The sequence below is a fragment of the Musca vetustissima genome, unplaced genomic scaffold (assembly GCF_032173495.1).
Source record: "Musca vetustissima isolate MV318-11 ecotype Yass unplaced genomic scaffold, APGP_CSIRO_Mvet_v1 utg42924, whole genome shotgun sequence".
Lineage (NCBI taxonomy): Eukaryota > Metazoa > Arthropoda > Insecta > Diptera > Muscidae > Musca > Musca vetustissima.
Genome location: NW_026882219.1, coordinates 1 through 24,170, shown reverse-complemented (window position 1 = coordinate 24,170; position 24,170 = coordinate 1). Strand labels below are relative to the sequence as shown.

The 24,170-nt window shown below is 26.3% G+C and overlaps 1 long non-coding RNA gene across 1 annotated transcript; it reads left to right on the top strand.

Moving 5' to 3' along the window:
• The first annotated feature begins 1,416 nt into the window (after window positions 1-1,416).
• On the top strand, window positions 1,417-24,170 carry LOC133328447 (uncharacterized). Its single transcript, XR_009754285.1, has 3 exons — window positions 1,417-1,509; window positions 23,718-23,852; window positions 24,126-24,170. It is a non-coding gene; the product is annotated as an uncharacterized LOC133328447 (long non-coding RNA).

Sequence of the window (24,170 nt, the reverse complement as noted above, 5' to 3'; positions counted from 1 at the left end):
TTTTTTTATTATTTTTTTAATTTTAGTATTTTTTTATATTTTTATTATTTTTTTATATTTTTATTATTTTTTTATATTTTTATTATTTTTTTATATTTTTATTATTTTTTTTCATTTTAGTATTATTTTTTATTATTATTTTATTTTTTTTATTCTTTTATTATTTTTTTTTTAATTTTTTTTTTAATTTTTTTTTATTATTTTTTTTATTATTTTTTTTAATTTTTTTTATTTTTTTTAAGTTTTTTATTATTTGTTTTATTTTTTATTATTTTTTATTATCTTTTAATTTTTTATTATTTTTTTTAATTTATTATTATTTTTTTAATTTTAGTATTATTTTTTAATTTTTTTTATTATTTTTTTTAATTTCTTATTTTTTTATTTTTTTATTTTTTTAATTTTTTATTATTTTTTTAATTTTTATTATTTTTTTTTTAATTTTTTATTATTTTTTTAATTTCTATTATTATTATTTTTATTATTTTTTTAATTATTTTTTTTTATTTTTTTTATTTTTTATTATTTTTTAATTCTAGTATTATTTTTTTAATTCTAGTATTATTTTTTTAATTTTTTATTATTTTTTATAATTTTTGTTTTAATTTTCTATTATTTTTTTTTAATTTTTTATTATTTTTTTTAATTTTTTTATTATTTTTTTTTAATTTTTTTATTATTTTTTTTAATTTTTTTATTATTTTTTTTTAATTTTTTTATTATTTTTTTTAAATTTTTTTATTATTTTTTTTTAATTCTAGTATTATTTTTTTAATTCTAGTATTATTTTTTTTTAATTTGTTTATTTTTTATTATTATTACTTTATTATTTTTTAATTTTTTTGTTATTATTTTTTCTAATTCTAGTATTAGTTTTTTAATTTTTTTATTATTTTTTTAATTTATTTTTATTATTTTTTTAATTTTTTTTTAATTTTTATTATTTTTTTAATTTTTATTTTTTATTATTTTTTAAATTTTTTTATTTTTTTTTAATTTTTTATTATTTTTTTATTTTTTTATTATTTTTTTAATTTTTTATTTTTTTTAGTATTATTTTTTTAATTTTTTATTTTTTTTAGTATTATTTTTTAATTTTTTATTGTTTTTTTTTATTTTTTTTAATATTTTTTTAATATTTTATTATTATTATTTTATTTTTTTATTATTTTTTTTTGCAAAATAATTACCAAACCATTGTTAAAAGTTATTAAAATGTTTAATAACATATTTATTATATATTTCAAATCGATATTAATTATATATTTTTCTCTCTTCTCTCTCTTTGCAGAAAATATCTCATCTAATATAAAACATTGTTGTAAATATATCAAATATATTTTAAACTAACAAAAAAACCAAAATAACAAATAAATAAAAAAACGGAAAACCTTTTCCCTCCCACCGTATTCAAAACGCAAATAAATAAACAAACACACACAAACAAACAACTCAAACAAAATGACTGGGTTTACCAACTCTGGATTTGAAAACGATGAACCTGTGAAGGTAAGTTTATTTTTTCTTTTTTTCTCTCATTTTTATTAAAACGCACAACACACATTTTCAAATTAGCTTAATGAAAGGTTATAATTAATAATATACAAACAAACATACATATATAAATATATGTATGGAAAAAAGTTCATCGAAATTTGTTTTTTTAATTGACAAAAAAAAAACATATTTCAATATTCATAATTAAAAAATAAGGCCTTTAATTAAAATCGTTTTTAAAATGGCAGACAGTTTTGGGGAAGGGGGTGTATTAACCAATAAAAAAACAACAGAGAATGATATTTTGAGGGAAGGTCTATATAAAAAAACAGAATATATATTTTATATAGTTATTTATTTTCTTAAGAATATTAAATATTAAGGCAGAAATGGGGTTTTTTATCTAAAAATAAGGGAATAATTAAAAAAAAAATCATCGATAAATTTATTTTTTAATAATGTGGGAATAGATTTTTAAACCAAATGACACTCTTTCTTCCATCTGTCTCAATTAATTTAAAACTATAATCTTTCCTTTGTATTTTGAAACATAAAATACAAATGGCATCCCAAATAACCCTCCAACACTACTGAAATTTAAATTATATTTTTTTCTACTTAAAAATCAAGTATTTTTCCATGAGAACTATGTACTATGTATACATAAAAAAGTTCTGAACATAAAAAAACTATTTTGTTATTTACTGGTCTGCCCAGTTTCTTTTCCACCTCGTGAATATTTATTGGCTATTAAAAACAAACTGTTAAATGATCTCTTTCATTACCAGTTGTTCTAATTCTGTTATTGTAAACTACACATAAACAAATTAGTTCTTAAACAAATCTAACATTTCTGGCTTGACCCGGATTCTTTGCAAAGACTTTTACTTTTTGTTGTGCTGTGGTGGTATTTTTTTATTATTTTTAATTAAAAAAAAATTAAAATAACAATTTTCAAAAAAAAAATATTTTTTTATTATAAAAAAAAATAATATATAATTTAATAATATATCAATTTATATTATTTTGGTAAATAATATAGTAAAAATTATTAATATATAATTTTTTAATAAAATAAATATTTTTTGATAAATCATATTTTTTTGAAAAAATATTATTTTTATCAGGGTTTTTACTGTTAAAAAAATATATTTATATTAAAAATTTAAACTCTAATTTTTATTTCCTCGTCACATTTCCCTTTTTTTCTAAAATAAGCTGTCAAGTTGATTTAACATTTCCACATTTGTGGGATTATGACAGTTGTTTTAATATCTAGACATTCACATCATGTTTACAAAAAATTAGTATTGAATAACAAATAAATCATAAATTATTATTAAACATTTGAGGAAGTTAGTAATAGAAAAGTATAAAAAAATATTTTTATAAACAAAATATATAAAATATTTACAAAAAAAATTCTATTTAAAAAAAATATTTTATATTATAAAAAAATATATTATGAAAAGAAATATTTTATTTTAATAAAAAAATTATTTTTTAATAGAATACTTAATGTTTATAAAAAAAAAACACTACTGATAATTTTTAATATTTTTATTAAAAATATAATTTTTTTCTAATAAAATATAAAGCCAAATACAAATCATAGGCATGGAGGCGAATGACTGCTGACACCACGTATACGCCCACAGTGCCCTTTATTTTAGCTTTAAAATTAGAGACATTAAAAAATACATCTAGAAGAAAAGTATAAATTGGTGACAGTAAAAAAACCTATTTTCTTGGTTGAACATGATCAAAAGAATACACATCATAGTTCCGTTCCTAAAATAATCTACTCATTTGACATGTTTTGCAACTTTTTACTCGAAAACCGTTCCTCAACCCACAAAACTGGTAAAACATTGACTCAAATTTAAGAGAGTACAAAACAAAATGGCATTCTCTTTGTAAACTTTTTACTCGAGAAATTTGGTCGAGTTAAAATGGTAAACAGGAATGCCTACTTCTGATTGGTTGTTATGTTGATTTTGAAGTATTGCCATCTAATTTTGGCATATTTACTAGATTTGCGTTTCCGAACTTTTCAAATTATTTTGTACTCTGAGAGTAATTTTGAAATGTTTCCCTTTTACTAGATTTACTATTAAAAAAGTACTGGAACAGACCACATATAAAATTGTCTCTAGAGAAATTTCTTAATACTTTGTACGAGGAAAGGTTAACAAAGGTATATTAAAATATTCATTCCGTTTGCAACACCTTGACATATTCACCGGATAATAAATTTTTCAAAAGGAAAAAAAATCTTCAAAAATAGTATTTCTAATATCCAGAAGGATACAGTTCAAAAAGCAATTAAAGTGTGTGGCCAAGGGTACGAATGACTGCTGACACAACGTATACGCCCATAGTACACATCGTTTACTTTATATAGGGCTATCCAAAATATTGCACGAATATTGATAATTTTGATAGCGAAATTTGCTACACAGTGAATGAAAAAAAGGAAACAATTTTCCAAAAATAGTATTTCTAATAACCTGAAGGATATAGTTCAAAAGGCAATTAAAGTGTGTGGCCAAGGGTGCGTATGACTGCCGACAGAACGTATACGCCCATAGTACACTTCATTTGCTTTATATAGGGCTATCCATAATATTGCATGAATATTGATAATTTTGATATGGAAATTTCCTACACAGTGAATGAATTCGGTTCAAAACTCTTACCCAAAATCTTCAAATACCGAAAAACAAACATCTTTGGAATTGTAACAAATGTATGTGCAAAATTTCAAGGCTCTATCTTAAATATTTAGATTATCTGTTGTGATTTCAATAGTAGGACAAGCAGGCAGAAATGGTCATAGAATTTTCTGATCAGAAAATAAATTCCCAAGATATTTGTTATTCGGTATTTGAAGCCTTTTACAAGGGTTTTGTACCGAATTTATTTATTGTGTAGCAAATTTTCGTACCAAAATTATCAATATTGCTCTACTTTTTATGATAGCCCTCAGAGTGCAAAAAAGTGTGCCATGGGCGTATACGTTGTGTCAGCAGTCATACGCAGCCTTAGCCACACACTTCAATTGCCTTTCGAACTTGGCATTAGAGATATTATTTCTGAAGATTTTTTTTCCTTTATACAAAAGGCTGATAATACAAAAAATATTGAAATTTAAATTAAATTAAAATATATATGCGAATTTGATGGTCTATATAACTATAAACCATCGTAAATTTGTTGTATTTATAAAAAAATTATTATGTTTATATATATATATAATTTTTTAATAAAAATATACATTTTTGTATGTTATAAATATATATATTGCTTATTAAACATATTTTTTTTAAATAATGTGGCCAAGGTTGCGTATGACTGCTGGCACAACGTATACGCCCATAGTGCACTTCGTTTGCTTTATATAGGGCTATCCTAAATATTTGACGAATATTTACAATTTTTGATAGGGAAATTTGCTACACAGTAAATGAATTCGGTTCAAAACTCTTACCCAAAATCTTCATATACCGAAAAACAAACAAAATCTTGGGAAAATAAATAAATTCCCAAGATGTTTGTAATTCGGTATTTAAAGATTTTGGGTAGAATTTTTAAACCGAATTCATTACTTGTATAGCAAATTTTCCTACCAACAATTATCAATATTGCTCTACTTTTTATTATAGCCCTCAGAGTGCAAAAAAGTCTACCATGGGCGTATACGTTGTGTCAGCAGTCATACGCACCCTTGGCCACACACTTTAATTGCCTTTTGAACTGTATTCTTCTTGGTATTAGAGAAATTATTTTAAAAGATTTTTTTATTTTATATAAAAAGTCGAAAACTAAAAACTAAACAAAAAACTAATTAAAATCTTAAAAAATACACTTTACTAAATTACTCCCATTAATTAATAAAAAAAGGAAGTATTACATTTTAATAAATTATTACAAATTATGATATTTCTCAACGTAATTTATTTATAAGTAGCAACTTTATTTTTATTAAATAACTACTATTTGTTTAAAAGCCTTAAACAACTATTTAAACAAAGAAATCTGATAAGATCTTAGATAGTCTAACAAATAACAACACCAACAAACATCAATTTCCAATCAAAACACGTTCTCAAATGTAATTCCTCTAACAATTATTGGCGTTTGTGTTTTTCTAATCGCCTAGATTTTTATTTAATATTTCATAATAATAAATAATTAATTGCAATTGGAAATGGAAATGTGTTTACCTTGCCAACAAATTATAACATTGTGTTTTTTTCTCTGATTTTATTTTCTGAAATATAAATAAAATCATTTATTTATAGCTGTTCGAATACTAAATGATTTGATGGAATGAGTGAAATGTTGTCCAGATTGAAAAAAACATAAAAAACGAAATACAAATGTTGTTCAAATGTCACAAGAAGAAAGAGAGAGAGAGGGAGAGAGGATCTACTCGTAATTTGTAATTCAAATTTGTAGATAATTCCCACAAACATAGAATTTATTAACCTGATACAGGCTAAATGACTGACTGTCTGTCTTAGTGACGACTGACTAACGTTCTTCAAAATGTCTAACACACCAGCCAATTGCATTTTCGTATTATTGAAAAAAAATCAATACAACAACAATAATTTATTAGAGAAAAAAATTAATGATTTCCTAAATTGGTAGGAAGCAGACATTAAGTCTGTCAGATAGCCAGCCAATAGCCGCCACCAACGAGTGGGGGCCAGACTAGCAGCCATATTCTCATTGATATGCAAAATTCTGCTGGGCTTCTCCAAGCACTTCGATCGAAGTGTAGCTCACACATTTTTTTTCATTTCATTTCAATTATTGTATTTAATTAAGAAATTAACATGCATGGAGGAAGATGCCTCGGCTGTTATTGAATTGTGATTAAATTGAAAATGTAAACTGTGAAAAATACAATTTACACAAAAAATATATAAATAAATCTACTATCGATTCTAAGTAGTCGGAAGAGTGTGTTGCTGGCAATATGCCTACCAAATGTGTTTCCTAGAATTGCAGAAAATTAATAAAATTTATCAATAAATAAAACATGGGATTTTAAATACAGAAACAAATTCGAGATTAGCAAAAGTTTTGTATGCCAACTTTTTTGTTGTGATATTTTTGGAAAAAAATTTTCAAACTTTTCTAAATAATGCTTTTATAAAAAGGAAAAAAATCCAAAAAATAATTTGTCAAATACCAATAAGGATTTGGCTGCAAAGGCAATTAAAGTGTGTGGCCAAGGTTGCGAATGACTGCTGGCACAACGTATACGCCCATGGCACCCTTATTCTTTTATGAGGAGTATTATAAAAAGTAGAGCAATTTTGATAATTTTTGGTAGGATGTTGTTGGCAATATGCCTACCCAATGGGTTTCCTAGAATTTGAAAATTAATACAAATTATAAATAAATAAAGCATCGGATTTTAATACGGAAACAAATTCAAAATCAGCAGAAGTTTTGTAGGCCATTTTTTTTTTTTTTTTTTTGAAAAGTTTTGAATATTTTTTTCAAACATTTCTAAATATTGCTTCTAATAAAAAGAACAAATCTCCACAAATAAGTTCTCAAATAACAAGAAAGATATAGCTGCAATGGCAAATAAATATGTGCAAATAAAGTGTGCGAATGACTGCCGACACAACGTATACGCCCATGGTACACTTTTTTTTTGTTTTATGATGACTATTATAAAAAGTAGAGCAGTATTGATAATTTTTGGTAGGGAAATTTGCTATCCTAATTCTAAGTAGTCGGAAGAGGGTGTTGCTGGCAAAATGCCTACCCAATGTATTTCCTAGAATTGGAAAATTAATAAAAATTATAAAAAAAATAAAACATGGAATTTGAATACAGAAACAAATTCAAGATCAGCAGAAGTTTTGTAAACCAAGAATGTTATTTTTTTTTTTTTTGAAAAATGTTGATTTTTTTTCAAAAATTTTATCATCTAAATATTGCTTTTATAAAGAAAAAATCTCAAAAAAAAATTTTCTCAAATACCAGGAAGGATATAGCGGCAAAGGCAATTAAAGTGAGCGTGACCCAGGGTGTGAATGACTGCTGACACAACGTATACGCCCATGGTACACAAAGTAACCCCATATTGATTATTTTTGATAGGAAAATTTGCTACCCAATGAATGAAAAAGCAAAAAAATATATAAGTAGTCGGAAGAGTCCGGGAAATTCGATTGAAGTGTAGCTCACACATTTTTTTTTTTTTTCATTTCAATTATTGTGTTTTTGTGAAGGATATAGCTGTAAAGGCAATTAAAGTGTGTGACCAATGGCACGAATGACTGGTGACACGACGTATACGCCCATTGTACCCCTCTTGGTTTTATTAGGACAATCATAAAAAATAGAGCAATTTTGATCATTTTTAGTAGGAAAATTTGCTAAAAAATTGGATATATATATATATATATATATATATATATTTTTTTTTGAATATTTTTTTCAAACATTTTCTAAAATACTAAGAAGGATATTGCTGCAAAGACAATTAAAGTGTGTGGCCAAGGGTGCGAATGATTGCTGACACAACGTATACGCCCATGGTACACTTTTTTATTTTAAGAGTACTACCATAAAAAGTAAAGTAAATTTGATAATTTTTGGTAGAAAAATTTGCTACCCAAAGAATAAATCTGATTCTAAACCCTTATCAAAAATCTTCAAAATACCGAATACCTAACATCTTGTGAGTAGTAGCAATTTATGTGGAAAATTGTAAGACTCTATCTCAAATATTGAGATCATCATCGTAATTTCAATAGTCAGATAAACAGGCAGACATATCTAAATCCCCATAAAATTTTATTCTGATCAAGATAATATATTCTTTACGGGGTCTCAGGTATATATATATATATTGCAAATTATTTATATCGTTCTTAACCTTCTCTCGTATGGCTTCCGTAGTATCACAAAATTCCTCCAGAGACAATTTTATATAAAGTGTATTCTTTTGAGCATGTTCAAACAAGCAAAGGCAATACCTTTTTAGCTGTCAGCGATTTATTATTTTTTTTTCATCTTCTTTTGTTCAACTTTTTATTTATGTTTCTTTCGTGATGTGTGATTCTGTTGTACCTTTCCACTGGCCAAATAAATTATTATCATGGTTACATGAAATGATCTTTGCTGAATTTCTTGAACACACACGAAAGGCAGGCATGTAGTGAGGGACTTCTGTGTGTGTTTATCTTTAAAAGCCAGATTTAGAATGTGGCCATTAAATGACGAAAATAAATGTTAAGCCTTTAGGGCATCAAAATCGAAATATATGATTTTTGGAAGAAAAAAAAAAAAGAAACCGGGTCAGTTACAAGAAAGAACAAAAAAAAAAACACATTAGGTTTACCAGATTGTGATCAGATATTTTTTGTGGTAGAGACATTAATTCCAAAATACCAAAGAGAGAAATGCCTTGAGGCATCTGCCTCCCAATATAAATACAGATTTTTTTATTACAAACAAAAAAAACTAATTGCCGAAAAAATGCTAAACGATTTGACTTCTGGAATACAAAAGAGAAATTCTTTGTATTCTATTTTTTATTTATTTATTTTTTTTTTTTTTTGTTTTTGTTTTTTATTTATTTTAAAAATTTTTTTTTATTAATTAATTTTTTTTTATTAATTTTTTTTTATTTTTCAATATCAATAAATATATATTTAACAAAAGAAAACATAATTAATGGCCACTTCTTTTGATAAAAAATTATTTTTGTTTTGTCTGTTTTTTTTTCAATAATTTGAAATATCAATATAGAGATTATTATTTGTTATTGTATTTTTAGATAAACAATAAATAAATAAAATTCTAATTTTATTTGTTATTCCATTGTTCATTACACCTGTTTTGAGTTCATTATTTGGTTTATTTAGTTATTTATATTCTATTCGAATTGCTAATTAAATATTAATTTAAAATAAAAAATAATAATAATCAAGGGTGTATTTAATTTTCATAAGTATCTAACAAAGAATATTTATGAAAATTAAATAAAATGATAGTAAATAATAAAAATAAAATAATTTTAAAAAATAAAAAAATTAAATAACGAATTATAAGGCAATAATAAGTGGTAAAAAATAAATAAACAAAGTAAAATTTAATTTATATTATTAATTAATTAATTTATTTTTTTTAATGTTTTATATAGTTTTAATTTTATATTTCATTTTATCACTTTTTTAATATGTATACCCTGCACAACTATGTTGTCAGGTTATTATAGCTTTGTGCAACCCCAAGAGTTTGTAATGCCGCGAAATATTGGTCCTAGACCCACCTTTAAGTATGCCGATCTTATATCTCGAATCTCGACTAGCTGAGTCGATCTAGACATGTGTGTCCGTCCGTACGTCCGTCTGTCCATTATAATTTGTAAACACGATACAGACCACAGTTATGGACAAATCTTTACGAAATTTTGCATGTAGGATGGGTTCTGGTCAATGAAGACCCCTATTGTAAAGATCGGTTAATATTTAGGGGATGAAATGGACCAAAAACTTTGTCTGGTCGCTCCAGAGACCGCAATTATGGCTCAAACGTCGCTAATTTTTACATGAAGATGAGGATCGGGCTAAAGAATAAGCATGCCCGGTTTGAAAAAGATCGGTCAATATTTAGCGGGTCAAATGAACCCTGACTTTTGTGTGAAAAATTACAAAATTTGTATTCTATAGCGTATATATTTGCCCCCTGAAGGAGATATACCCGATAAGTTTATAGTATATCCAAGAGGGGTGGTTTACCTTTAACTTGATACCAATTTTATTGTCGTATGTACTCGGGTGTGGGAGTTACACATACATATTTACGGGTGCTTACATATTCAGATATTATTTAGTAACCTATTACCAAACTAGAGGACGGAAATATAGCGCTGATCGCTTTGAAATTTTCCATTAGGATCCAGGTATGATCAAAGACAACGCCTATAATTTTCGGTGATGATCAAATAATAATTTTCTGATGAAGTGGACCGAAAACCTATTTTTTTTTTTTGTGTTTTTCTTTCGAGTCGATCTATAGGCCAAAATTGAAAGTCGAACATCACAACAAAACCCACGGTGAAGGGAATCTGGACAAGTAATTAGAAGGGCTGTACTGAATATTAGCAACATTTGTTGACCTTTAGTCGGTCAAGAAGGTGCAAATATCGCAAAGTATTACCCAAGCTCAGAATGTAGAACAACAGAAAGTTTTATTTTCGTGAAAGTTGTGTGGGGTATTATATGGTCGGCTCCGTCCGACTTTACTGCTCCGCTCACTGGGTTTTTATTTGTTTTAGAATTTGTTTAGAATATTTTTTAATTTCAATAAACTAAATAGTTTATTGAAATGAAAAAATAAATTTGTTTTTAATTTTTTTTTATATATTTTTTAATACGTATATTTTTAATTTGTATATTTTTATTTTTTATATATTTTTTATTTTTTATATATTTTTTATATATTTATTTTTTATATATTTTTTATTTTTTATATATTTTTTATTTTTTATATATTTTTATATATTTTTTAATTTTTATATATTTTTTTTAATTTTTATATATCTTTTTAATTTTTTTTTTTTAATTTATACATATACATATTTTTATTTTTTAATTTATACATTGAAATTTTTAAATTTATATATTTTTCATTTACAAAATATTTTTATGTTTTTTTAATTGTATACTTCTAATCGATTTAATTTATTTTATATATTATCATTTAAAATTTTTTATTTATAAAAATAATTATTTTTTTATATTTTCTACTTTTTAATTTTTTTATATTTTTAAATTATTTTTCAATATTTATTTTTTAATTTACTATGAAAAAATAGAGCCTTCTTCAATCTATATTTCTCGCGGTGTATTTTTGGCCACTTGTTTAAAAACTGATGTCTTATCTTTTTTTTTTTGCTGTTAAAGAAAGTTTCAAATTAATGTGTTTTTCTTGTCATACACACAAAACAATAATAACAACAATAATAAGTTTTATATACATATGTAGGTGCGTTAGTATTTTTTTCGCGGGAGGTGTGGTCTTTTATTTAAATCGGTTTTTTATATTTTTGCCAAAAAAAAAAAATAAAAACATATCATTGGTTTTATATCTTAAGGCCATACAAAAAGCAAAACAAAATTAAAAAAAAAAGATTTTTTTGTTGTTGTTGATTTTTTTTTAATTCTACACACAATAAGTGTTAAGGCATGAGGATTAAGTCGACAAAAAAATATGTGGCACATGCGCAGTGATAAAGTACCTGTCTGGTATGCGTTTGTGTGCGTTGAATAATATTTGGCGTTGATGTAATCAGTGAGAGATATTTTTTCTGGGAGAGGAGAGTGGAACAGAGAATCAAATAATAAGGAAGCCATGAAATTATTAACATATTTGTTTTTGTTGTTTGCTTTTTTTCGTTTTTTGTTTAACAACAAAACAAAAGGCCCCCAAAAATCTTAATTTAAAAATTCATTTGGGCAGATATACCTTGAAGTTGTTGTTTTTTCGTTTTTTTTTTTTTTTTTTTTTTTGTTTGCAAATTTAATTTTTTATTTCATTTTTTTTTTTTTTTGGTGTTTCAAGCTGAGCCTAAATTCAAATGACATAAAAAAGACAAAAAGAGAGAAAGTTGCACACATGTTTCAGTTTTTTTTTTTTTTTTTTTTTTTTTGTAATTTGTGCACATTTTTTGTTTAAATTTACATAGACTATATTGTTAATGCCAGTCACACACACACACTCAACTCGTAGTTATTTGCTTAATTTGAAGACATTTTATATACATATTTTGATTAGCTTAAGAACCAACATCAATCAATTAGTGAGGTAATAAAACATTTGTAATTGTTTTATGCGAGAAAAATAAAAAAAAATAATTATATATGAAAATATATTATTATGTGTATTATTATATTAAAAATGATAAAATATGAAATATTATATAAAAAATATTTAATATTAAATATACATATTAAACTTTTATGCACTAAAAACTTAGATAATTATTTTTTAAGTTAAAAAAATTAATTAATATTAAATATTTAATTTTATAAAAAAACTATATTTTTTAAAAAGTGTCCTGTTTGAAAATATTTAAAAACCAGCGAGCCGAGCAGTATAGTCGGACGCAGCCGACCATACGATACCCTACACAACTACCACAGAACTCTATCTTTCTGCGAATTTTTATTCCGAGGCTGGGTAATATTTCGTGATAGTTGCACCCTCTTGCCCGATTAGAGGTCAACAGCACCTCTTTCTTACACTGACATATTTTCCGAATATTACTAATATTCAGTACAGCCCTTCCAATTAATTGTCCAGATTCCCTTCAACGTGGGTTGTGTTGTGATGTTCGGCTTATAATTGTGGCATATAGATCGACTCGAAAAAATACAAAAAAAAAAACGCATAAAAACTAATTATTCGGTCCACTTCATCCCAAAATTAGTATCTGAACATCATCGATATACTATCAACTTCTCGGCTCAATGTCCTTTAGGAGTAAATATATACGCTATAGAATACAAATTTTGTCATTTTTCACACAAAAGTCAGGGTCCATTTGACCCGTTAAATATTGACCGATCTTTATCAAAAAAGGCATGCTTATTCTTTGGCCCGACCCCCTTCTCCATGTAAAAATGTTTGGGACGAGATGTTTGGGACATAATTACGGCTTCTGAAGCGACCAGAAAAACGGACAAAAATTAAGTATTTAGTCCATTTCATCACTTAAACATTGACCGATTTTACCAATATGGGTCTTCATTGGGCCGAACCCATCCTCCATGCAAAATTTCGTGAAGATAGGTTCATAACTGTGGCCTGTATCGTTTTTACAAATTATAATGGACAGACGGGCGGACGGACGGACCGACACACATGTCTAGATCGACTAAGCTAGTCGAGATATGACGATCAGTATATTTAATGGTGAGTCTAGAATCAATATTTCGCGCCGTTCAAACCCTTGGAGCTGCACAAAGATATAATAACATGACAACATTGTTGTTATTTATAATTATTATTTTTTATTTATTTTGTATTTATTTACTTATTTTATTAATTTTTATTTATTTTATTTATACTTTATTTATTTTTTTAAAATATATTTATTTATTATTTATAAAAAATCATGACATTTTATTAACTTATTTATTTATTATTTTTTATTTATTTTGTATTTATTTATTATTATTATTTTTTATTTTATTTATATTTTATTTATTTTATTTATTTGTTATTTATTTTATTTATTTTTTATTTATTTATTTAAAATATATTTATTTATTTATTATTTATAAAAAATCATGACATTTTATTAACTTATTTATTATTATTATTTTTTATTTATTTATTATTTATTTTTTATTTATTTATTATTTATTTTTTATTTATTTATTATTATTTTTTATTTATTTTGTATTTATTTATTTTTTTATTTTATTTTTTTTATTTTATTTATTTTTTTTTTTTTTTTTGAAAAAAATATTTTCATATACATTTTATTTACATTTTTTTATATATTTTTCTTTATATTTTTTGCATTGTTATTTAAAATTAGATTATCGGCATGTTTTATCGAAAAAAAACTTTAAAAAATCTGCAATAAAAAATTAATTAATTTTTGAAAAATAAATTATTTTTTAGAGATTTTAAAAATATTTCCATGTTTTAAAATTTAGTTTTTATTCTAATTTAATTTCTCTTTCCCTCATTTTTTTTAATAAATCGAATTATGTCTATATGTTGCCAGCAACATTTTGTAAATATGTTTATAAACATTTTGGTTTCGTTTGATTCAATCTCCGCTCAACCAACAAACCTGCCTCAAGTCATTTACTTTTTATCTTATTTATGGCTTTTGTGTGACTATTTTTATTTTTTCGTTCACCACTTTTGTAATTGAGAATGCATCTTAACAACAACACCAACAACTACAACAACAACAAAAATCGAAATATGTTTGCACATTTCAAGTTTTTTTATGGAAGTTTATTTTTAGCTGAAAGCCACTAACCAATAATTTCAGTTTTTTTTTTTTTTTTTTTGGTTTGCTTTGGCGGCGCTCTAATGCACATGTGCGGCAGCTGACTGACCAACCATGTTGTGTGTGTGTGCCGTTGGCTGTTGTGTAAGTTGTGTGGCAAATATGTTTGCTTGACCGCAAAAATATTTCTGTGTTTGTGTGTGGTGTTGGTTATCACCACCATCCAGCCAACCAACCAAACCAACATCATCATAATTACCCTCGTCGTCATTATCATCATCGTTGCCGTCGTCAAACAGCATTTAGATTCTGTGGCCGTTCGTGTCGTTTTCGGTATAATTGTAACTAAGGCTTTTTGGCCAAACCATGCCAATTTATCTGCTAAATATATGTATGTTGGTTGTATGATGTATGTATGTACAGGCATTACTCCTTTTTTGTTGCTACATTTTTATGTGTGTTTGATTTTTTCCTTTTGACAAAAAAATTGTCTTTTGTAGGCTGTTAGTGTGGCACGAGATTTTTGTTCGATTTCGTATTCGAAGAGTTATTTTTAAACTCCAAGCACGAGCCAGAGTCTGTCCGGTCACACACAAAAATTACAGAAACTGGTTGATGGTGATGATGATGATGGTCGGTGATGGTGGTGTTGGTATGGAAGTGTGTTAGGCTGTTGGTGGTTTGACAATTACAAAGAGTGGCTGCCGGAGTGGCAGACACAAAAAGTCTTAGCCACACGGCGTAATTTATTGATTTGCAATTTCATCTTTACACCACCGGCAGAGTTTGATCACTGAGTTTGTTATTAGGTGTTGGGGTCTGTTGGTTCATGTTAATGTCCGTCCTTCGACATACTTGGGTGTTTTTTTGGTATTTTGTTTATTTTAATTTTGTCTTAGTGTGATGATGTGTGCAAATCTTAACACCATCATTATACCTATTTATTAGTTGTTGTTGTTTTTTCTGCTATTCGCAAATTATTTGTCAGTAATCGAGGTTTTTCTTGAAGAGAATTATATTCTAAATAATTTTTCTTATAAAAAAAATTAAAAAATTATTTATTTATATTATATTTTTCTTATAAAAATTAAAATTTAAATCCTTGATATGATATTTCTTTATAAAAATAAAATTGTAAATTTTAAAAAGATATTCATTTATTTAAACAGATATATTTATAAATTTTTTCTTTAATTATTTTTTTTTACATTTTAATTATTTATTATTAACTTATGGCCGCTACTTCGTTACCGAATGTGGAATATATTTTTTAACATGTATTAACATATTATTTTATTTTCACAGAAAACTGCATATGTCAGAAAAACTAAGCTATCCACACACATTAATATCGACCATAAATTTAATTGGAGTACCAAATTTAATGATTTGAGCTCTACAGGTTCATCCAAAATCAAATTGTACCAAATTTAGCACTGATTCCAAATTCACCCTCGCAATGATTCCAAATTCAAATTTCAGGATTCCAAGTCTATCTGTTCAGCCACAATTTAAATTGTACCAAATTTAGTACACAATAGTACGAATTTCCAATACTTCCTACTTAACCCAAATCCACATCCCCACAGTTATCCTAAATCCATGTTTCAGGATTCCAACTCTATTGGTTCACCCACAATTCAAATTGTACCAAGTTTAGTACACAGTAGTACCAATTTTCAAAAAATTTCTACATACCCCAATCCTACACCCCTACAGTTATCCTAAATTAAGTACAAAGTAGTACCGATTTCCAAAATTTTCTACATACCCCAAACCTTCACCCCCACAGTGATCCTAAATTCAAGTTTCAGAATTCCAAATGTATCGTTTCACCCACATTTTAAATTGTACCAAATTTAGTACATAGTAGTAACAAATTCCAAAATTTTCTACATAACCCAATCCTACACCTCTACAGTGATACTAAGTCAAAATTTGGGGATTCCAACTCTATCGCTTTACCGACAATTCAAATTGTACCAAATTTAGTACACAGTAGTACGATCTTCCACAACTTCCTACATACCCCAACCATACACCCACACAGTGATCCCAATTCCAAGTTTCAGGATTCCAACTTTATCGGTTCACTCACAATTCAAATTGTACCAAATTTAGTACACATTAGTAAAAAATTTTTAAACTTCCTACATATCTCAATCTTACACCTCAACAGTGATCATGACTCCAAATTGCATGATTCTAGCTCTATTGGTTCGCTTAAAATTTAAATTGTACAAAATTTAGTACCATTTAGTATTTAGTAGTACCCAGGAATATAAATTGCATAAACTGAAACCCCCAATCCTACACCCCTACAGTGAACCTGACTCCAAATTTCATTGTTGTCGCTCTAGCGGTTCATCCAAATCCAAATTGTACCAATTATAGTACGATTTAGTACATCAGTCATATATTTTATTTATTATAATTTTTAGTAATTCTCTTTAATTTTTTTGTATTTTTTATTTACATTTTTAATTAATTATTCCAAAAATATTAATCCTTGTCCCACTGTATATCTTCTCCTCCCATTAAAAACTCCACAAATGTTGCTCTGCAACAAAATCACAACAAACCAGGTTCGCACAACAGAGCAAGCAACACACACAATATTTTTTGTTTGTTGTTTATGTTGATGGTTTTGTTTCTCCGCCTCCCTCTCTCTCTCTCACCCAACCTAACCATCTCGTGCTCTCTGCACAACACCGTGTTTTAATGTTTGGTTTTAACTGGTTAAAAGCGGTTAATGTTTTTATTTGTTATTTGGTACCTCACGTTTAAACACAACAAAAACGACAACAACAAAATCGATCTCCCCCTAGATCTCCTTGATTTTGTTGTTGTTTTGGATATCGTTTTTTCTGAATTTAAAATATATATAATTTTTTTTACATTCCATAGAGTTGAGAGTTGTTGTTTTTTTACTCGGTTTCTTGTTAAAAAAAAAAAAAAAATTGGGCAGATTGGTTGGTTGGGTTGGTGGGTTGTTTGGTCGGTCGTTGGTTTGGTTTGACTTGCATTTTGTTGGAACACTTGATCAATAATGTCCGTAAACTTGTTATATAGAGATTGTCGTTCGTTGTTGTTGTTTTTTGGGTTTTTAATTTTTTTTTTGCATATATTTTTTTTGGCCACATTTTGTGCTATAGAGTATTTTGTTGATTTTTTATATACAAATTTATTTATTTTTTTTGGCAGACGGAACAACAAAATGAAATGTTTTTTTAGCAGCAGCAGCTGACCAACATATTAATGTGGCATACATTTTTGGGGAAAAGAGAGAAACAGGTGGACCGGGTTTTAAGGAATTAATTTTAGTAGTGTAGGCGGGTTATTTGGGATAACATTTGTATTTTGGCAAAAACATAAAAAAATAAACTATTTTTATATAAGTGAATTAGAAAAAATATTTTTTTAATAAAATAAAATATTGAAGGGGTAATTTTTTAAAATTTTTTAAGTAGCCAATTCCATCGAAATTATTTCCCGAAGTTTAAAGCACAAACAAATTTGTTGGTATTGACCCAAAATTTTTTTTTAAATTTATTTATATTTTTTTATTATTGTTTACAATAGGTTAATTTTTTTAAGGTGGGTGTGCTTTTATATTTTATTTTCAAATTAAATAAATGTAAAATTAAGGCGTAAAAAAATAAATATCTATTCACAATGAATTGTACACGCTGTAAAAAATTGTTTACATATGTTTTTCAGTGATGCGATCTCCAAAAAATTAAAAATATTTCAGCATGAAACGTGATGTAAATTTTAAATGATTTTTTTATAAAAAAAACAACAATTAAAATTGTAAATAATTGTTGGAACAAATATAAATAACAGTAAATATATGTGGCCAAAATGGACATTTTTGTTCAGCTTTTGCAAATTTTCATATAGCAAAAATTAAAAAAAAATTAAAAAAAATTAAAAAAATTAATAAAAAATTAATAAAAAAATTAATAAAAAATTAATAAAAAAAATTAAGAAAAATATTAGGAGAATTAAAATTAAAAAAACATAAATTTAATTTTTTAAATTAATTTTTTCAAGGTAGTTTATATACTAAAAAATTAAAAAAAAATTAATAAAAAAATTTAAAAAAAATTAATAAAAAAATTTAAAAAAAAAATTAATAAAAAAACCACTCATATTTCAAAAAAAAAAAATAAAAAAATAAAAAAAAATTATAAAAAAATAAAAAAAGTATTAGGAGAATTAAAATGAAAAAAATATAAATTTAATTTTTTAAATTAATTTAGAGAAGAATTTAGTAGTTTAGAGAAGTAATTGTTTTAACAATTTCCGAATAATTATTGTTGTTATTAATAACTTTATTATGTTATTTTGCGCATGAATATATTTTTTTCATTTTTCTCGAAAATTCCCTTTCTGTTATTTATCAGTAATCAGCAGAGCGAAGATTATATGTGTGTGGTAATTACTATTGTAAGTCATGTTGATAATTATTACAAAAAACAACAATGTAATTAAGTAATTTGGAGATTGCAACAACAACAAAGACAATGATTTGAGAACACATTTTATTTGGAATCAAAAATTTGAAAACAAATGATAATAATAAATTTGATTACCTTTACTTCACGTGGAAGTCATATAAATAAATCACAAAAAAAAACAAATTCAAACATGTTTTAAACCCTGAGGGCTGGCTACGTTATAAGAAAAAAATTAATAAAAATCGTGATTAGACAGTGAGTAATATTTTCTTCCGATTTTATATAAATGATGCAACAAAGTCCCTATATATATTTCGATTTGCACGAAATTTGGCACAGCGTAATGAATTAGGTCTAGAATGATGTGTGTTAAGTTTCCTGGAAACCGGTTCAGATTTAGATAGAGCTCCCACATATATTTTCGTCCGATTTAATGTAAATTTTACACCAAAGTCCCTATATATCCTTCGATTTACCCGAAATTTGGCACAGCGTAATGAATTAGGCCTAGAATGATGTGCGTTAAGTTTCCTGAAAATCGGCTCAGATTTAGATATAGCTCCCATATATATTTTCGTCCGATTTTAGATAAATGGTCCACCAAAGTCCCTATATTTTTTTCGATTTGCACAAAATTCCGCATAACGTAATGAATAAGGCCTAAAATTATATGCGTTAAGTTTCCTGAAAATCGGCTCAGATTTAGATATAGCTCCCATATATATTTTCATCCGATTTTAGGTAAATGGTGCACCATAGTCCCTATATATACTTCGATTTACACGAAATTTGGCACAACGTAATGAATAAGGCCTAGAATGATGTGTGTTAAGTTTCGTGAAAATCGGTTCAGATTTAGGTATAGCTCCCATATATATTTTCGTTCGATTTTATGTAAATGGTACACCAAAGTCCCTATATATCTTTCGATTTGCACGAAATTCGGCACTGTGTAATGAATTAGGTCTAGAATGGTGTGTTAACTTTCTTGAAAATCGGTTCAGATTTAGATATAGCCCATATATGTGTTCGCACTGCACTATTTTTCATATTTCTTCAGAATATTTTTCTGAAAAATATAGGAAATATTAAAACCTGGGTTATAAAAAAATTGTGGGGGAGATTTTCTCAGATTTTTTTTTTTTTTTTTTTGAAAAAATCGAGATTTTAATACTAATCACCGATTTTTATGACATCCTCTTCAAGAAGTGTACATGCTTTGTGTAACAAATTTTGTAAATCATTTTCGTCCTTGAGATATATTTCGTTTCTGTTGTTCTTCTTTGTTTTCATTTTTTTACTGCAGCTTCTTATTCTAGGTCATGACTGTAACCTGTCGGAATATTTTAGCATATTAAACCAGTTACAAATGAAACAATGCAAGGGCTCAACATGTACCGTGGCATATTTTTTTAGTTGTTGTTGTTAAAAGACAACAACAATTTATGTAGTTTTATGGACCTAAAAGGGCATTTTGTTACAAAAGAAGAAGAAGATGTGCCGTAACTAAATGTCGATAATTATATTTCCTTATCATGGCAGAGGCAAAAAACTGCATAAAACAACAATGAAAACAACAACAACACTGAATAGTTAACAATTCAAGTTCATTAATTACAAGACAGATTGTTTTTTATCTTGATTTTTTTTTTGTTGAAAGGGAGACAATACAAAAATTCCCAAGAAAAAATACCGAGACCCTGTACTTGAAAAAAAAAATTGAAATTTTTGTTGGTCGTTTTTTCAAATGTTATCTTAATTTTTTGATTTTTTTTAAGGTATTAAGATTTTGCTAAATCATATTTTTTAAACTAAATATGATTTTCATTTTCTTATCTTCATTGGGTGGTTGAGCATTTTTTTATTATTTAATATCATGTAATAAATTTGAACCGAAATTAAAAACAATTTTTTTTTTTTTTTTTGGTAATTAAATTTTTTTTATGAGGTGGTAGGAAGCACCTGCTGGCAGAGCATTTACTACATATGTATGTATGTATGTGCAGACCCTAGAGTTAGACTAGTTTTAAAATTCCCCATAGCACCGCAATAATTTATGTGAGACAAAATGTTTTATTATCTGCTGTACATTTAAAAAAAATGTGTGTGTCTGATTCGGTTGGTGCGAAAAACATTGTTAAACGCTTTGCAGCTACCGTAAATATAAATATTTTAGGTTTTTTATTTTAAGTTTTTTTTTTTTTTTTTTTTTTTGTTTTAATTTTTTTGTTAAAACAATTTATATTTACACCTCACATTCAGGCAATTGAAACATTGTGAAATTAGATCGCCCGCTTGACACATGTGTTTCGTTCGTTACGACTTTCGGTTTCAAAGTTTTTTTTTATTTTAAATTTTCTTCCACCACAATCTTCCCCAACATGACGACAGCGAACAATCGCGCGACCTCATTGGAAAAGTAAACAATTTTTTTCGTTTTTGTAAACTTGAACGAAACAGCAAGGTGTAAAAAGAAAGACATTGACGGCGACGACGATAGGCAAGCAGCGACTATTTTCACAAAATATGTAAATTTTCCCTGAGAGTTGAAAATTGGCGGGTTGGGGGGATTTATTTTTTATTGCTCGCCAACACTGATAAGTGAAATGCCGTCGCCGCCGCGCGCCTTGACTTCATTGGAGTTTTAAACATAAAATTCAAAGATTATCAATTTCTTTGTTTTTATTTATTTCGTATGTTAATTTGAATGTTTTCTTAATACCCAATATTATTACTATTTGTAACTTTCGAAAAACAACAATTATTTTCTAAAATTAAAAAAAAATCGACTAAATTCATTCAAAAAATTCCAACTTGTTTTAAATAAAAAAATTTATAACAAAAACAAATTCAGTACGTTATACCAAATTTCGTTCAAATGGAAAGAAATATAGGGCCTTTGGTGCACAATTTACCCAAAATCGGACGAAAATATATATGGGAGCTATATCTAAATCTAAACCGATTTTCACGAAACTTACCACACATCATTCTAGACTTAATTCAGTAAGCTGTGCCAAATTTCGTGCAAATCGAAAGATATATAGGTACTTTGGTGCACCATTTACATTAAATCGGACGAAAATATATATGGGAGCTATATCGCAATCTGAACCGATTTTCACGAAACTTAGCACACATTATTCTAGACTTAATTCAGTACGCTATGCCAAGTTTCGTCCAAATCGAAAGATATATAGGGGATTTGGTGCACCATTTGGCCAAAATCGAACGAAAATACATATGGGAGCTATATCTAAATCTAAACCGATTTTCAAGAAACTTGGCAAACATCACTCTAGGCTCAATTCTGTACGTTATGCCAAATTTCGTGCAAATCTAACGATATATTGGTACGTAAGTGTACCATTTACCTTAAATCGGACGAAAGTATATATGGAAGCTATATCTAAATCTGAACCGATTTTTATGAAATTTAACACACATCATTCCAGACCAAATGCATTACTCTGTGCCAAATTTCGTACAAATCGAAGGATATATAGGGACTTTGGTACACCATTTACATAAGATCGGTCGAATCTATATATGGGAGCTATATCTAAATCTGAACCGATTGTCAGGAAACTTAACACACATCATTCTAGACTTAATTCATTACACTGTGCCAAATTTCGTGCAAATCGAAAGATATATAGGGACTTTTGTGGACCATTTACATTAAATCGGACGAAAATATATATGAGAGCTATATCTAAATCTGGACCGATTTTCAGGAAACTTAATATACATCATTCCAGACCTAATTCATTACGCTGTGCCAAATTTCGTGCAAATCGAAAGATATTTAGGGACTTTGGTGCACCATTTACATTAAATCGGTCGAAAATATATATGGGAGCTATATCCAAATCTAAACCGATTTTTCTCAATTTCAATAGGGTTCGTTCTTGGGCCAAATAAGTGACCTATGCCAAATTTCATCCAAATCGGATCAAAAATGCGACCAGTACTTTGTTCCCCAATGAAGGAATATAATGGAAGTTCCTTGTTGGAAACGGAACTAAGAATGAACGGGTTTTTGCAAATTTACGAAATAAAATGTTTGAAGTACTTACCTTTTTTTCGTTGAAACGGTTCTATATCTGAAATATATAAAAAAAAATAATTAACAAAAATATTTTTTAAATTTTTCAAAAAAAAAAATATTTATAAAAATGTAAAATTTTTTCTATAAAAAGCACAATTTCCTTTACAAAAAAAAAATATTTTAAAAACATAGCCACTATCAAAACCAAAACTCAATTTTCAAAACAGATGTGCTTGACTTGGCATGAATAAAAAAATATTGGAATTTTTTTCATGTGTTTAGCATAAACCCCCTGTTAATAAATTTGAAAAAAAAATCTTGTCATTTGTCTATTTTTGAGAAACTACCACCAGCAATCAATAAACCAAATTTTATACAAACAAAACCCCCAATAAAATTTATAACATTTTTTTAACAATGTTTAATGACAAGTGGTTTTGTTTTTAAACGACATCAGGTTATTTGAATATTTAATTATGTCAAATCTTCTTCTTCGCTTTTTTATGTTAACAAGAATTAGCATGTTTATTATAAAGGTTTCCAGATAAAATATTTGATTATTTGTTGTGTGACATAAATTAAGGGGGGGATTTTTTTTAACATAACAAACAAATAAATCTTTTTAAGAATTATGTTTGTTTTTTGGAAAAAATAAATAATTAATAATTTTTTTAAATGTTTGTTGTCTTTGCAGCCAAAACCAGGTTTCGAACCGGACACAGCATCGCTGAGAGAGAAAGTTATATTGAATCCTGCTGAAAAATGGCGTATATTGAAAAATATTGGCATTATATCGTTAGCCTTTATGGTGCAATTTACAGCGTTTCAGGTAAATAAATTAAAAAAAAAAAAATAATTAAAAAAAATTTTAAATAAAAAAAAATAATTTAAAAAAAAATTTAAATTAAAAAAAAATTAATTAGATAAAAAAAAATTATTTGAAAAATTTAGAAAATATATTTTTTAAAAAATTAAATTTTATAAAAATTAAAAATTTTATAAAAAATAATAAATAATAAATTTTTATATTATACTAAATTTTTTTATTTTCAAAATTTTCTTTAATTCCCTCCATTTTTTTCTATTTCCTAATCCATTCCAGGGTACAGCTAACTTACAGTCATCGATAAATGCCACCGATGGTCTC